Source organism: Meleagris gallopavo, chromosome 1 (genome assembly GCF_000146605.3).
Source record: "Meleagris gallopavo isolate NT-WF06-2002-E0010 breed Aviagen turkey brand Nicholas breeding stock chromosome 1, Turkey_5.1, whole genome shotgun sequence".
Taxonomy (NCBI): domain Eukaryota; kingdom Metazoa; phylum Chordata; class Aves; order Galliformes; family Phasianidae; genus Meleagris; species Meleagris gallopavo.
Genome location: NC_015011.2, coordinates 90,472,248 through 90,486,367, shown reverse-complemented (window position 1 = coordinate 90,486,367; position 14,120 = coordinate 90,472,248). Strand labels below are relative to the sequence as shown.

The following is a 14,120-nucleotide window of genomic DNA, read 5'->3' as shown; positions in this document are numbered from 1 at the left end:
TTTTAACTAATGGATTTAGTTAAAGTGCCTAGAGAATCTCCTGTATGAGGAAAGGCTGAGACCTAGAACTCTTCAGCCTGGAGAGGCTGAGAGGGGACCTCCTCACTGTTTATTAATATTCAAAGGATGGCAGTCAAGTGGATGGGGCCAGGCTCTGTTTGGTGGCATGCAGTGGAAGAACAAGGGACAATGGGCACAGACTGGAATACAGGAAGCTCCATACAAACACGAGGAAGAACTTCTTCACTGTGAGAGTGACAGAGCGCTGGTACAGGCTGTGCAGAGAGGTGGTGCAGTCTCCTCCTCTGGAGATATTCAACACCCACCTGGACACTTTCCTGTGCAACCTGCTGTAGGGAACTGCTTCAGCAGGGGGTTGGACTGGATGATCTCCAGAGGTCCCCCACAGTTCTGTAATTCTGTAATTTCTTCAACTTTTCCTGGTGTTCTTACTTCCCACTGCTCTGACTGAAACCCATCTTTATGAAGCTGCTACCTTTAATTCAATTCTGATCTTCATTTGTAGAGTGCAACGTAGTATGGTCTAGCAAAGTTTATACATCCTGCAAATTCCCAGCTCCATCTGCCTGCTAGGCTTTGCCTCATGCTGTCCCCTGGATGAGGACCGTCTTCCTCAGGACTGCTGAAAGCCGCACTGGCTATTTATTCTCGCCCCCACCCCTCTCATTTTTAACGTCTTCCTCCTCCCGTTGCACTGGCGGTTGGCTGTGGAAGCACGGCAAGCCGTGTAGAAGGGGCTCCCTGCCCCCCAGCCGCGAAGTCTCTCTCGCAGCCCCACTGTCCCAAGCGGGCTGAGGGGAACGGTGGGAAGAAGTCTCGTTGGCCGCCGCCCCACATCTGTGAGCGGACCGGGCGGCGATGGCCGTTGGAGAGGGGGCGAGCGAGTGAGTGCGGGCGGCGCTGCCACCTCGCGGCAGTTGGGAGCAGCCGTTCCCGCGCTGCCGCCATCTCGGTGCTGCGCGTGTCATGGCGCTGGCAGCCCGAGGGCGCTTCCATAGAACCAAACCTTAGAAAAACCTAAATTTGGCGAGTTAAATTTGGCCGCCCGTTTTGAAATGAGCACCTGCTTTGTGATCTGAGCATCTGTTTCTCTGGGAGTTACCAACGGGAAAAGAAAGGCTGGAAAACAGACGCTGAGTTGTGCCTGATGGCTTCCGAAGCTCTTTTGTGTCCAACAGTGATCAGACTTTAATTGATAAATAAATCTGTCTCTGTTTTGGCTGCAAAAATCAGAGAAGTTTGCTGTGCTGAAGCTGAGAGGCACATATTTTCCACTGTTCAACAGGTTTTTTTCTCTCCTCGTGTTCACAAGTGACAGCAAGGGGAATTAAGTGGAGATGCAATGATTTTATAAATTAATTCCCATCTGAGATATAGTTAACTCAACTCCTGGACAACAAACCAGGCGTGTTCTGAGATCCCTCTGTAGAAGTGCTTAGTGAACTTCAGGCTGGCAGCAGGAAGAGGGCAAATGCAGTTGCTGCCTTGTATTGTTGCAGTCTGTGGAGGGAAATAAGCTAAGCGAGCTTCAGATAGCAATTAGGATCTAACTGTGAAGTACCTCTGAGACACGCTGGTATTTGCCAAACTGCCACGGAAGAAAGAAAGAAAAAAATCGCATGCAGTAGATATTGCTTTTCATATTGAAGCACCATACTCAGGCTGTACAGATGGCCAACTAGTTTATTCCTATTTTCTGTGAGTTACTCGACCTTATGGGCTCCCTCTTGATCTTCCTTTATTTGTGAAAGATGCTTAGAATTTTAAAGAGATATGTTCTACAGACATAAATAAGCACTCTCAAAACTCTTGCTGGGAGGAGTGGACATGAATGCAGGAGAACAATAGCTGTATCCAGCACCTGTGATTAACGTGGAGTTGTGCAAAGGCAGAACAGTTGCATTAATGCCTTGTTTTCTGCCATTAAACCAGTGAGTTTGTAAGTGTATATCCAGGATGAATATGGCTGCTTGTTTCTTCTCCTTCAAGACACACACTGTTCCTTAACAAGAGTCAATGAAACTGATAATTTTACTTTCAGAATTGCTGCTGTAAGCTAAGTAAAGAGATTTGAGGACTAAATTAATTAATTGATTAGTCTGTTGGGGGCAGAATGGCAAAAAGAAAGAATTCTCTATTTAGAAACTGAAAAATTAGAGTGCGAAGAGTCAGAGAAATATAGGTAATTGTTTAGCTGTCCTTCACTTTTTAATGCACTGCACTTTTTCTTGATGAGCCATGACAGCTGAACGTTCACTCGTGAGAAGAAAAAGCAGAGTGCTGAAGTTACACTTGATTTACAAGATTTTATCTTTCACCAGGATTTCTTGTATATACACTAGCTTTGTATGTTTCTCAGAGTACTTATTTATTTTAAGATGTGTTGGCCACTCAGATGCCAATGAAGCCAACTGGAAGCCAAACATTTTGTATTTCTCTCAGTTGTTTCTGAGTTAATGTCATTTCCAATTGCAATTCTAGAGTTTAAATTGCAGATTTGAGGTTTAGTTCTGCTATTAATGCAAACATCTGGGGAGCTGGAATAGTGCCTCCAGGTCTATGGCTAGACAAGTAGTCAGAACAGAAAGTTCTTGCATAAACATGCTTTTAAGACTGTGTGCTTAACATCCTAAAGTAGCTTTGAGGTGAGCCGGACTTCACAGGGTGTCAGAACCAAGACCAGACCCCTGGGCTCCACCTGGATCTGGGTGACGTTGTGTAGACTGTCTCTGGTGACTGTGCATTTACAGATGGGTTTACTTCACCATAGACTGTGCCTGATGCCAGGAATACTCTGTGTGATGATATGAGAATTTCTTAGACAGTGGAATACTGAAATATATGCGACAGTATGTTTGGAATCATAATTTCACAAGAAATTTGAATTTGTGACACTAAAATTTTACATAAAAAAGAAAAGGAAAGCAAGCCAGCAAGTTGTGGTGCACTGCAAGGATGGAGAGCAGGACAGGGTTTGAGCAGTAGCTGGTAGTTCTGTTTAAGCTAGTTGTAAATCCATACAGTTTAACTGTGCAAAAATCTTGTACCAGTTTTGAGATGGGATGTGGTTTTTACTACATTTGTGGATTTCTTGTTGGTCGTTTTTTCCTGTTTTGGTCCTTTGCAGACCTTAAGTGTGCAGTTTGTTACCTCAGACTCAGGACAGTCATGAATGTGCATTTGCCACCCTACCAAAATACTTCATAAAGAACAGGATCGTAAGAGCTGTGTATCACTGCAAATGTTAAGTTTGCATTCTGAACTCTGTAAGGTGGATTCGTAATGCTCAGGCTCTACTGTTCTCTCGCTTCATCTTGTTAAGAACTGAGAATGGGCACCTTATTCTCACAAGTTGGTGCATCATCCATGTATTGATATAAGCAGTGTCCTTAATTCTGACTCTTGTATATCTGCAAGGGACCGCAGTATGAATGGCAAGTGCTATGCACTGGGCCTGTTACCATAGAAAAGCAGAACACTGCCTATTCTTGTACTGCAGTATTGCATTCAAACTCTCACACTGACAGCTCTGGTTAACCTGCTTTATATGTTTTACTGATTCTTTGTGATATCCTTCGTCCCTTCTGCTTTTTAAACGTTTATTAGAAACCCACACTTTTCAGGAAACTCCTAAGAATACATTGTCCTTGTATTTCATTCTCTTACTAGGAGAATCAAAAATACATTCCAGGTTCTACATTGTATTTCTTCTATGTCTTGTGCAACTAATTTGCAGAATTTTGTGCTGACACGCTATGTTGTTTCTGTTCCTATTGTTTAGAATGGACTTCAGATGTGCTCGGATTTCCTGGAAAATACAGGCCCCTGAAATGTCTCTACCTCCCTGGTGTTTTTTCTGCTCATGTTTTGGTAATAGCTGTTGCCAATTTGCTCTGCTTTGTATTCTCCAGAGGACAGTGATCTCTAGTTCCAGACTGAAATTACCTGACACTGCATATAATTTTGCTTATTAAAAAGAGGCATGTCATTTTTCAATATGTGGTAGTGTACTTACCTTCATTTCCTTCTCTTGGTCATTTGGAAGCTGTTCCAATGAACTCAAGCACGCAGTTACCATGCAGTGGATTTGTCCTCGAAAGATAAACGTTGCAAGCATTTCACATGCTATAGAGAAGGGATAATTTTAAAGAAATATTGCAGTAGTAGCAAGGAGGCAGTGTTCTAACAATGAGCTAGTAAGAACTTGTCCAAAACAAGCAAAGTCTATTGTCCTTATTCTTCTGCAAAGAAGGATCCTTTTGGAGTTGATTATTGATAAATGCATAAGAGATTAACTTGTTTTCTTATGGTAATTTATAACGACATAATCTGCTCTGTGTAATGCTCTCTTGCCCAGAGAAAATGAAAACAACTCTAGTTTGAAAAATCCTATTGCTGTGGGTGACATCTAGTTGCTCTTATTGTTATTGCACATCCATTAATGGAAAGAAGCGTTCACCCTTTCACTTTGCAGGAGCCTTTCCTGAGGACTTGATGTGTGGGGGCTAGACAGAATTAATTTCTGGAAATATCTCTGTTTTGGAAATCCTCCATGGAAGATGGAACTTTTTGTCTCCTTCCTCCATTGTGCTTAGTGAGGATAATAGCTACCAGTTTCAGATAAAGGTGATGTTAAACTCTACAATATGACTTTCCCCAGAGTCTCTGGAAGCAATGTGGATGATTATTACTTCTAGGGAAGACAGCATATACATATTGTTAGTCCTTTGTAGTTGAAGTAAATGATTGGCAAAGAGTTAATACTGAAGAGTGCACAGAACATGCCATAACACCTTTGCCACACAACTTGAAGTGCAGTTAGTTTTTTTAATCTGGTTTGCTACGGTAGCTGTTACTGTAATGCCTGTGTTTGGGCAGGGAAAGCTGAGGACTCGAAGGCTCTTGGATGTTTTCTCTTATGTGAATTAATCAGGTACTTTACTACTTAGATGGATACTAGGCTGGATGAGACTAGATAGCTTAACCAGATAGGCTTGGAAACAAGTATTGTTTCCAAATATTTTCTCTACCTGGAATGAATTCTCATTAGAGTTATTATTGAATTTTCCTTTTCCCCCTAGACAACAGTACAAATGAGTAGAGCCTGTTAAAGATCTTATATATTTTGGCATATGTTTACCTTCTCCAGAAAATCCACCCTGGAGATACACTAAGAGCTGTTGGAAACACTATCTGGCTAACCCCAACTCAGGCTACAAATAATCTTCTCTGGGATTGTTAAGCAAGAAAGGACTGCAATGTGAACAATGTAGAGGGAGAGGGGTAGTAGTGTTGGAAGCCTTTAATCTAATCTAACACTGTTCAATTTTTGTACTGATTGGGAAGGAAATTTTTCTTTCTTTTTCTTTCTAGTCACAGGAAGATAGCTCTTCAACTCCAAATGGAAAATTCATCAGGAATTAGCAGGTAATCTCCTCCTGGAAATAATTGCATCTGATGATAGTTATTTCTTGGGCCAAATAGATTTAGTTGAGACTCACGGGGGATTTGTAAGTAGGCAGATGCCTACATCACAAAATGATTACCCTGTTATGCTTTGATGTTAACAGTCTCAGCAGATAAAGTAGTGGGTGGGTTTTTTATTTCCCTGTTTGTTTGTCTGACTTGGGAAGAAGCCTGCTGAGAGGAGACCTGAATTACTTCTACTTCTTTTAGATGGGGGATAGGGATTTCCACCTCCCTAATTTTCAGTCTCTTCTCTCTCATTTACTGGTAAAGAACAATAAACATATGCTGACAGTTTTGGTATTTACTGAACTTACTCTTAAAAGGATATATTGACTTTGTCAGTTAAGAAGGTGTGTTGGCTATTGCCCAGTTCTAAGTCCATAGGAGATCTTATAACCTTTAATTGGAGAAATAGGCACTCTGAAATTAATGCCTAAGCAGCAGTTTATTAATAAAATATTTTGCAATTCAATTTGCCATTGAACGGGCAGAGCAAGCTAAATGAAATTAAGATAACATTAGGGTGGTGTAGGGATACTTAGGCATGCACGCACTTTATACATTTAGGATAAATTAAATAGATATCTGCAGAGCTTAGTGGGGAAAAAAAAAGATTGTCACTATTTCCCAATGTTAATCAGGAGTATTGAAATGAGACTTCACATGTAAGTTGGACTTTTTTCATGACATTATCCTTTCTGTACTTACAGACAAATTACTTTATACTACAGATCACAGAATCAGAAATGATGTTAATGGTTGGGAGGACAATGCAATGTAGCCAGTTAATGAACGAGCTTGATCTTTACAGAAAATTATTTTGAGCAGATACACACATATATAGAAAGAAAGATTAATTTAGAGACCTTTGTCATTAAAGCAGATTTTTGTATGGTTTTGTGTGGGATTTAAGGAGGATTAAATGTTTGACATCACTTTGCCTGCACAGGCTATGTTGAAGAGGTTACTGAGCGGGTGATGGAGAATTCAAATATGCTCCTGTGCTGAAAGAGTGGAAGCAATGGATCAGACTGCAGCCCAGCAAAACAAAGTGCTGTATTTACTACATTTCTAAAAGTAAGGTGCTTCTGATTTGACAGCAGATGCTGCAGGGATGTAGAGCTTAAGGAATTTTTATGTTTTGCCAAAATATGAGGGAAACTCAGAGAGGGCATCAGAACTGGGATGCCACTGTTTTCTTTCTTCAGTAATGCCTTTCTTCACATGCATCCTTTGTATGATATGCTGTTTCTAAACAGTAAAAACACTAAAAATAAAAAGTCAGCAAGGTGGATTGGCTGATCAGGTGCATTTATCTTTGGAAGAGATGGTCCTGGTCATCAAGCTTCTGTTCTTTACCTGCCTGTGGCCGACAGCAGTGCTACACAGCTCTCAAGGTCAGCATCACCATCTTCACCATCGGCAACAATTCTCATTCTTAAGAAAACATAACAGGTAAGCAACACGTTCTGTCTGTCTATGTTCATCTGATAAACTTCATGCTGTCAGCAGTCTTTCAACGCATCCTGTCTGTTTATTGCCCTGCTTTGCCAGTTTCTGAATTTATACTATACATAGTGCATGGATAGGGTGTTCCCAAAAGAGAAATGTTAAACTATTAATTATCAGAGGTTTTTCATAGCTAAACATTTTGTACTGTGATTTCCTGTACATTTCATATGATTGTGCACATGCCCACACACAGCTCTTTGAAATTGTGTGATATCAGAAACTGCTGCGATACTCTGAGTGTTTTAACTCTCTCACTCCCGTTACAAGAAGTAGAAATGCCTTACAAAGTTTGATGCCAATGTTATAAAATGACTTCCATTAACTAAACAGCAGAGTAACTACACTATCAAGACACTGAAGACAATCGTATAGTCATAAATTATGTGAATTATACTTCATGTTTATTGATGACACAATGTGTTCCCTTTCCAGAATATGCCTATGCTTTTAGGTACAATCCTCCTTTTGGAAAGGAGATTGTATCCATTCTTAGTCTTTCCAATCAAGTAGGTGGTTTAAAAGAAATAATGATACAAACCTTTCCACATTTAATTTTCTGTGCAAAGTGTTTGTGCTTTTTCCTACAACCACAATTTCATATTTTAGATGTGGGGCCTCTCATAGCATGTAAACAGACCACTGAGTGCCAGTGATAATCCAAGCAAAGTCTGTCTTAATAGAGATGTTGGAGACACTGTAATAAGTAGCCCTATTTAAGGAAGGAGAAATGATGGAATTGTTGCATTTTTTCATGTCCTTGACCCCCTATTAAAATAGGGGAACTGGTAGTTTGTTCATAATAATCGCCTATTGAGGAAGAGTAAGTTGGACTCATCTAGTGTGGGTAAGCTATTTTTAAAATTACATGCTTTATAACAGGCATACAGCTGTTTACATTCTGTATCGCTCTGCATGTGATAATCCAGCAGTGATATACCTCTGAGTCCTTACAGATCTTGTTAAACTCATGGTTAAGCAATATAGGGCAAGAGAACATATCCCAGTGACACAATGCAAGTGCCTGCAGATGCTATATAGCTCGGTATTTCTGGATTCTGGATTTTCTCAAGGTCATAGGTTCAAGTTTGGTCTAAGCCAAGTGCTCAGGAACAGAACGCCTACTGGCAGACTATTTCAAGCACTAGTAGTTTTGGAGTGAATGTGAGTGTGCAGTTATTTGCTGTAATAAAACAAAATAAAGAGAACTAGACCTAATGTCAAGATGAAGTCTAATCTGGGACTTTATTAGTCTCAGGAAGCAGTTAAGAATCAAATTGAAACAGAATAAAATATCTTATTGTCGCTGTAGGAGTAAAGGTCTGTTTTAAGCTTACTGATACATTTTTGTCAGTGGTAAAAGGGGAACATATGCTACTGTTATTTGCATGTATCCTGTTCTGCAGTAGCTGAGAGGAGCTGCTTCATCTCTGGCATACTAATTTTGAAAGGAGGAGAGAAGCCTGATGGGAGGAGACAGCAAATGTGACATCCTCTGGTCACTGCTGACCTCTTGCCACAAGACAACAGGTCAAGAACAGGAACAATATTAGCATGTTATCCCCTCCATCTTCACAGACCTTTACTAGTACCTACAAATGGATTCACAGGACAGTCCTGTGAGACAAGCAGAAGAAGGACGTTACCAGAATAGAAGCAACGAGGAATGCCAGCACCACATTCTAAGATAATGCTGACTGGGGTATCAGTTTTCTTTATGTGAGGCAAAGGTTTGGCCTTCTGTACCTTTTGCTAGGCCCTTGTGATTTAAAATTTGGAATTGGGAAGAAGACTGCAGGATCTGAGCCATAGAAGATGCCAGAGCTTAACAGCTGCAAATCAGCTTTTCTGTGGAATGGATCCAAACACATTTAATTTTTTTTTTGTTTGATTCTTTCTCTGATTCTGATTCTAAAGACAGCATTATCTTCCAGTACGTTGTAACACGGTCTGACTCTCTGCTGGCCTCTTTTTCTTTCTGGGGAAAAACCTTTCAACCAGCACCAGAGTTATTAGGGACACAGCTGACAGATGGCCTTGGTTAAATGGGTGGCCTTTTAGAAAGAATCCCATGTGAAAATGTTACTTAACCTACAAGTTCCACTGGTTTAATAGAGTAACCCAATTCTCCCTCCAAAGCTATTTGTCTGCATTCTCTTGTAAAGAAGATTTTAAAGCATTAACCAAAAGTACACGAGAAAGAGATTATTTTCATGGTCCATTTCCTAAAGCAAAGAACAAAATATTTGACTGTCCAAATATTAGGCTTTTTGACCGTACGTATTGCTGATGTCACTGAACACTTGGAAATGCAGAGAGGAAAGGAGAGGGAGGGAGAGAGAGAGCCAGAGAGAGAAAACTGTGTAATTTTAATGCCTACAATTATCTGAGTTTCAAAATGTGACAAATGAGTTAAAAGTTTCTGAGGTTACATTGCTATGTAATTCCACAAACTCTCCTGGGAATAGGTTCTGTAATTCTACCTTGCAGTTGGTAGTAGCTGGAGTACCTCAGGAACATATCATTGTGAAGAACTTTCTGACCATTAAATCTAGGGCCCTTCATGATATTCTTTTCACAAAAGAGTCCTTCCAAGTACTCTTTTCATAAACTTACCTAGTTTCATTTTGAATGCAATGAGATAACTTTTTCTCTGCTAAGGAAGTATGGTATCTTGGGTACTAAATTAGTGTGACAGAAAGCAACACTTCTCCTGCCTATTATTCCTGATATGTGAGTCTCAGATTTTTCTGATGTTTATAACTTTCTCCAGTCTGCTGCAAAGGCTTTTGCTTTCTTATAAGTAGCATGGGGCATTAAAACAGAAGAAGAGCCACATAACATTTAGCCTAATGTCCATGTACGATTGTGACTTGTTTCTCACAATGGCTTTAAGCAGCAATTTGGAAGATTAAGTACAGGGCAAACACAGAAAATATTTTCTCTCTATAGCCCTTGGGCCTCCAGTCACTGTATTTCCCTCAGAAACTTACTGTGTTTGGTGTAGTTTTTGCAGACTTAGTGACCTCCTGTGAGTTTCTTTTCCATGGTTGTCTGGTTTCTCCTTGAACCACAGAAAAGTTTCAATAACTTAAAGGCAACCAGTTAGGTTACTAACTACATCACTCCCCAGAAGCCACTGGTTATGGAACTACACTGTTGGCAGTTTGTGGTTAAATGCTTCAGCCAGATATGATCTCATTTCCTTGAGCAGACCTTTGACCTTTCACTTCCTGTTACTTATTCAAGGTTAGATAGGAGCAGATGAGTTTGTTCTTAAAAGCCTGCCACATATTCATTTGTTATTAAGAATTCTGAATTAGTTGTTCTGGTTTTCTAGATAGTGACAAGTTGCTCTTTGAAAGCTCTGTAAGGCAACAAGGTGTTGAGCCACAGGACCATGAAGCAAAACTGGGTAGTGAAGAATTCAAACACTATGTCACTAGTTTTTCATACAAAGAGCTAGTGCTTCCAATAATTTTCTGTATAAATGCTAGTAGGGTTGTCTTCCCTATGTGGTCTGAAACACTTCAAGTGCTTTTTATGTCCTCAGCTGGAATTTAATTATAGGCTACAATTTCATTTACATAATGTAAATGTTGCCTGAAAGACAACCGTGAAAGGTAGAGCTGTTATAACCAAAAGTAGTTGTTTCTTGAGCACGTGCTTCACTGAGGCTGACAAGACCATTTTTTTCTATTGCCCAGATCTATGCCAACACCAACCCCCCATCAGATATCATTTGTTACAACTACCCTAGACAGGTAAAGAGAGATGTTCTTTCCTTAAGTGCATGTGGGCTTTTCCTCTCAATCAATGCAGCCCGACGTCTGCCACAAAACAAGAATGGAAAATCAACTGCAGCATTTAGACTTATGGTGCTCTAGCCAAGCTGTGTAACAAACAGGCCACTGAAATATAAACTATGTCTTTGGTGTGCTTTTGTGAGAACATAGTGTTCCACTGGCAACTGCCACACTACTGTGGTCTTGAATGACCTTGAGAAGCTTTTCTGAAACCTACACTAGTTAAATCTTTCTCTTCTGCTGCTTAATGGAATCGGCTCCATGGGAAGGAGCACTCATAAAAATAACTGCTGATGATTTCACAATGCTGTGTTACTGATCAATAGCAAGATAAGGGTCTAGGATTTCTTGGGAGTAAACAAATGCATGCAATTCCCTTCGAGTCGTCAGTTAAACAACTTTAAAGCTGCAGTGAGGAGAATGTAATACTCTAACTCTTAGCCAAGGAACAACATCTGGAGTCCAGATGCTGATGTTAAAGGAATATCTGCTGAAGAACACTTCTTAGCCTTGGGTGAGAGAGGCAGGCAAGCAGGAGAAAAAAGTGAAGCATAAGTGTGTTTTTTTTTTAAATATATTTTATATATTTTTAATGGGATTTTTAGGAAAGTTGATATCTTTACATGTGCAGTGGTACCAGCATCCAGGAAATTAATATCAAGAATACGTACAACTGCATGTAAGTGGTTTTTTCCCCTTTACAATTAAAAAATATTTTCTGCCAAAGTGAGGTATTGAAGAAAAGGTGCTACGTATTTGTAACGGAAATACTATTCTGACCCCTGCAGGATCGTTCCTAGCTTGAATAACCACTTCCGAGAGCAGCTAGAAATATTTGTTTGTATATATATACCATTTGTATATAGAGTATAAGCTTGAAGATGCTATTCAAATAAGTGGACATAAAAGGTGCTTTTCATTTACACAACATTTCTGTGTATTTTTCCTCATGCGAGAAAATGGAAGAAGCATCAAAATCCTATAGCATCTATTTTCAGTGGCTTATTAAGAAAAATCTCCTGATTTGGGTGCTTATGTTTTCCCTTGTGAGATGACTAAGGAAATTTTTCCTCAGTCACATACTTGTTTCCAGTAAGAATTTGTAATAGCTGTACCATAGCTTCAGCCTTGTTCTTTCTGTGAAATCACGAGAGCCTCAAACAGGTATCTTCCTCAGCACATCTAGTGACAAATAACCTAGTGCTTCCAAACGGAATTAGTTGCGCCAAAGCATTCTGAACACAATTCATCATTTCTTCTTACATCAATTCCCAAACAGCAGAATTTTTCTGCACACCCATTACAGAGCACTTCAGGTGTTTGTATCAATTGCCCATTCTGCTCTGACACAGACAGGCTTGCTTATGGCAGCTTTAATTCTCTGATGCCTGAAGTTTCATTTAGCATCCGATTTTAATAATGAGAAAACTAAAGTCTTTTTTTGATAGACCTGGTGGATGATTGCCCTGATATTTTGGTTCATGCAACACTACCACAATTCAAGAACAGACAGGTTGATAAACTTGGTCAAGCCCAGTGGTTCTGGTCCTAGCCGCCAGTGACATCATAGCATCCCTGTAACGTAGCATTTTTAGAAGTAATTTCTTGGCTTTCATTATTAAAATAGGGGCTGGGGAGTGGAGAGAGGAGAAAAAAGCCAAAATAGCTGCAGATACACCTTGTCTTAAGGTATTCTGTACCTCATCCTGTTCAGCATTAGACTACAGGGTAAATAGTTAGAACAAATTTCAATCATCCAGTCTGAAGTAACAATTAGAGTCACTGGCAGCAAAGTCTCAGTGAATCACAAAAGGCATGAAAGAAATGATCTCTAGGGAGATTTCCTTGCCTGTGGCAACATAGCTGTATTTAATTCATTCCTACAGATTTCTGTCTAATATATAGCCCAAAACCTCCCCAAGTAATCTGTTCTCACCAAGGGGTGACACAGATCTCCCTTGTTGCCACTGCTGATTCTACCTGTGAGAAGACATGGAAAAAGGGCCCTGTAAAAGCTCGTTATGTGTTCTGAAGGCTGTGGTGCATTCCCTCAGTCTTCTTCCTCCAAACTAAGCAGCAGCAGTTCCTTGAGAACTTCCCACATCTTTCATGAAAGCAATGCCCCAAACTAAGCTTAATGCTCCAGCTAAGGTTTGGGTGCTTCTGTTACTACTTGGAGTCAGCCACTTAGAGCAGGTCACACAAGAAGGAGTGGAAAATGAAGGAGGCATCATAGCATTTTCCTTATAGCCAAAGTAAACAATGTAACCAATTATTTCTAAAGGCTGTCTCCCTGAGCTGCCAAGACAGGCTGCAGACCTTATTTGTGTTTTAACCCAAGTGCTTTGGGATATGAATATGTATTGGATCTCCCTACTGTTTGTGACATACTTTCTGTGTGCAAGAAAAATGAACAGGAAGGCTGTACTGTGATGGGCAGCTACTGGTCATTTTAAATTGCATACATAGCACATCAATTCCTTTCTCCGGTAGTGAGTTTCTGCATGGAATCTGAAATGTGGTGCAGTACATTCTGTGAAGGGAAGAGAGTTAGCAGCAGTCCCTAGGAAGAACTGCAGAATTCATGGCAACCTGCTAAGAGCATCTGAACAGGTTCATCTGTGTTGCCTCTGTGCTTCCCAGAGGCTCAGTTATGTGCAACATGATATAAACCACAAAGACAGTACTTCTATGATACAAATGAATAATGTGTACCTGATCAGCAAACAGAGGATGAGATAACAAGCAAAAAAACAAACAGGAAATTACATATTAGCATGTAACATGGCTACAACCAATGGATGTTTGAGAGAATGTCAAAAAACAACTTACTGGATCTAGGACTATCTGTTTCAGAATTCTTCAGGGAAATTATTGACTCATTTGAACTCTTAAGGGGGGGAAAGAAAACAACAAAAAAACAACAAAAAAAAATCAAAAAACATTTGTAATGAAAGTATAATTGTCTCTGTAATATAGATAATATGAAGTAGTTTAAAGCCATGGATATACGGTGCTATTTCCAAGTCTTTGTTGAAAGCAGTAATGTGGACAGTGCTATTTTTTTCAGTTGGCTATCATCTCTTGCATAGTGATAGGTTCAGTCTCTGAGGGAACTTCTTGTATGCAATAAATACTGTAATAGGTGTTCCTCATGAACCTGGGTGCCCTCATATCTGATTTCCCCACCTTTCACAATATGGATCTCCCCAATTTTAGTAATGCAGTAATTTCCCTTATCACTCAGATTCAACTGTCAACTGTCCAGGGTTCTTGAATTTCTGCTTCATTAAATGAGCCTTCCGTTGGGAAGCA

At 40.0% G+C, this 14,120-nt stretch overlaps 1 long non-coding RNA gene across 2 annotated transcripts; it reads left to right on the top strand.

Moving 5' to 3' along the window:
- The first annotated feature begins 355 nt into the window (after window positions 1-355).
- Window positions 356-9,617, top strand: LOC109369901. 2 transcript variants are annotated; one of them, XR_002119552.1, is made up of 4 exons: window positions 356-905; window positions 5,395-5,448; window positions 6,440-6,567; window positions 6,816-9,617. It is a non-coding gene; the product is annotated as an uncharacterized LOC109369901 (long non-coding RNA). The 2 variants fall into 2 exon arrangements; XR_002119547.1 differs by having other exon boundaries at window positions 6,440-9,617.
- Window positions 9,618-14,120: the final 4,503 nt, after the last annotated feature.